The following is a 3,060-nucleotide window of genomic DNA, read 5'->3' as shown; positions in this document are numbered from 1 at the left end:
ATTTATCTATTTTTCTTCAATTCTAGTAAGGTTTGCTTCATATATCTTGGTGCTCTTTCATTGGGAGCATAGATATTTATTATGGTTATGCCGTCTTGCTCAATTGACCCTTTGATCATGAGATAGTGTCCTTCTTTGTCTCTTATCTTGGTTTTTGTATTAAAGTTTACTTTATCGGATATTAGTATTGCCACTCCTGCTTATTTATTGTTGCAGTTAACTTGGTATATGTTTTCTCATCCTTTAACTTTTAGTCTGTTTTTGTCTTTGTATGTAAGGTGTGTCTCTTGCAGGCAGTATATTGACGGGTATTGTTTTCTTATCCCTTCTGCCACTCTCTGTCTCTTCACTGGTGCATTCAATCCATTGACATTCAATGTAGTTATCGATAGGTATGAAATAATTGCTGTCATTATGTTAATTTTTTTATAGTGCTGTTCGTTCCTTTGTTCTGCATGCCTTCTTGGGCTGAGTTTGTGTTTTTTGTGCTATTTCTTGTCAGTTTCTTGTTAGTTTTCATGTTTGCTTGTTCTGCTTGGAAGTTCATTTTCATGGTAAATTGTGAAGTATTAACTTTCTTTGTGGTTACCTTATAGACTATTAACTTTTCTCTCCATTAAAGAGAATCTATTGTATCCTGTAATCTACCTGACATCCTCACTCCCTGGATCTCTGTTGCTACGTTTATCCCTTCTTTGACATTAATATAATTTTTTTTAACGATATCTGATAGTGTATTTAGGATTGATGGAGGAAAAAAAAAAAACACTGCTTAGAAACAACTATTCATAGATCAAAAGCCAACAAAATCTTTTTCCTAATGTTAAAATACATAATTCTTTGTAGAGGAAGAGAACAACTTGAAGTAAATCAGGAGATGGCTTCATATTAATCATTCTTTTCATATACTTCAAATTTGTACTTAATGCCTTTCTCTTCTTGCACAGCAGAAAGAACACCTGGGTATTCTGGAAGAAGTTTGTACTTCTCTAAATCAATTTCAGGAAAAAATGTGTCACTTTCAAATTCCTGCATGATCCTTTTCACAAATAGTCTAACGTGGCCTGGCTGGTTCATGGCATCCTTGTACACAGAACTGCCTCCTACTATCCAAACTGTCTACTTTATTCCCTAATTCTGGCTGCTCAATAAGTTTTAAGGCATCATCCAGACATTTGGCACATAAATGAGCTCCTTGTGGGGGTTCCTTGAGTTCTCTACTAAGAACCAAGTTAATTCTATCTTTCAAAGGTCTATTCTTCTCACGAATGGAGAACCAGGTCTTCCTACCCATAATCACCAAATTCTGTTTCCCTTCTACTGAAGAGGTCATGGTCATTCTTTGGAAATATTTGAATTCATTCCTGAGCGGGGGCCAGGGGAGGTCTCCGTTCTTGCCAATACCCATGTTCTGGGACACAGCGACAATGCAGTTTATCGGTCGAACCATGACAGCAACTGACATTGATATAATTTTGATCTTTGGTTGACCTCCCAGCTCCTTTGAATTCGTTGTAGTTTTGTTCGGTTCTGGACTCTGCTATCTGTCAACTGAGTTCCAGGTGGTGTTGCCACGTCTGTCAATCTCTGGTTATCTGTTCTTGTTGCTTTTCAGTCCAAAGAACTCCCTTTAGGATGTTTTGAAATGCTGGCTTGGTTTTGATAAAATCTCTTAGATTCTGTTTATCCTGGAATGTTTTAATTGTACCGTCGTATTTGATTGATAGTTTTGCAGGATAGATGGTTTTTGGTTGCCAGTTTTTTTTCTTTTAGGGTTTTGAATATGTTTCCCCATTGCTTCTTATTAACCTTTTGATTTCCTTTGGTTCTATTGTGACATCACCCATGTGGTTTCTAATGTGTGTTATTTGTGTCTTCTCCCTCTTTTCTTTTGTTAGGTTTGCCAATGGTTTGTCAATTTTGTTAATCCTTTCAAAGAACCAACTTCTTGTCCTGTTGATTCTTTCTCTAGTTTTTCTGTTTTCTATCTCATTTATTTCTGCTCTAATCTTTATTATTTCTTTTATTTTGGTGGCTGTAGGTTCCCTCTGTTGGTCTGTTTCTAATTGTTGTAGATGCTGTGTTAATGTGTTAATTTTGGTTCTTTCTTCTTTTTGGATGTGTGTGTTTCTTGCATCCTCATTGCTTCTTACCTGCATAGTTTGTTCTGAATAGTCAGAGCTTAATCTGATTTGCTTGTAAGTGACACTTCTCTTCTTCCTGGCTGCTTTTAGGATTCTCTCCCTGTCTTTGATTTTGGAGAACTTGATTATTATATGTCTTGGTGACTTTCTTTTGGGGTCTATCTTTCCTGGGGTACATTTGGCTACTTGAATGTTTACCTTCTCATCTTTCAAGATGTTAGGGAAATTTTCTTCCAGAAGCTTTTCAACTATATCCTCTATGGACTTCTCTGATTCTTCCTGTTCTGGAATGCCAATAATTCTTAAATTGTTCCTCTTCATGTTATCCAGCATGAATCTTAGACTCTTTTCAGACTTTTTTTATCCTTTTTTCAGCTTGCTCTTCTATCTTAGAAGTATTGAGAGACTTGTCTTCCAGCTTGCTAGTTCTGGCTTCCATCTCTTCTATTCTGCTCCTTTCCCCTTTCAGTGTATTGTCCATTTCTGATATTTTATAATTAATCATCTTGACCTCTTTTTGTGGGTTTTGAATTGTTTCCAGTGCTGTATCAATCTTGTTTGATTTCAATTGTAGTACTTTCCTGGCTTCTTCCTTGCTTTCCTCCACCCCTTTTCGGAGCATTTGAATTTGTTTCTATATCATTTTTCTGAATTCTTTCTCAGGTAAAGCCAAAACCTACTCTTCCTCTTCTGGGTAGCCTTTGTCTGTATCCAGTGCATTTGTCTCAGTTACTCTTTTCTGGTTTTGGACATGTTTTGAGATCATTTGTTGTGTTTGAGATCTTTTGTTTGTCATTTCCAGTAGTTATGTGGGTTTTTTAATGCTTAAATGGATGTTTGTTATTGTGTTATTAAGCGTACTGGGTGTCTCCTAGTGGATATGATCAGGAAATAGGCTTCCTTTTTCTTATGTAAT

At 36.2% G+C, this 3,060-nt stretch overlaps 1 protein-coding gene and 1 pseudogene across 3 annotated transcripts in view; one reads left to right on the top strand and one right to left on the bottom strand.

The window, feature by feature from the left end:
* The window catches only part of GRIA3 (glutamate receptor, ionotropic, AMPA 3), a 491,170-nt gene that overhangs the window by 321,607 nt on the left and 166,503 nt on the right, over positions 1–3,060 (top strand). The window lies entirely within an intron of this gene.
* Positions 789–1,456, bottom strand: LOC102833646 (annotated as a pseudogene). The gene has a single exon (XR_438715.1). The product of XR_438715.1 is annotated as a dihydrofolate reductase pseudogene (transcript).

This window comes from Chrysochloris asiatica, unplaced genomic scaffold, assembly GCF_000296735.1.
Source record: "Chrysochloris asiatica unplaced genomic scaffold, ChrAsi1.0 scaffold00051, whole genome shotgun sequence".
Classification (NCBI taxonomy): domain Eukaryota; kingdom Metazoa; phylum Chordata; class Mammalia; order Afrosoricida; family Chrysochloridae; genus Chrysochloris; species Chrysochloris asiatica.
Note: the sequence above shows the minus strand (reverse complement) of the source record. Positions and strands in the feature narration are given on the sequence as shown.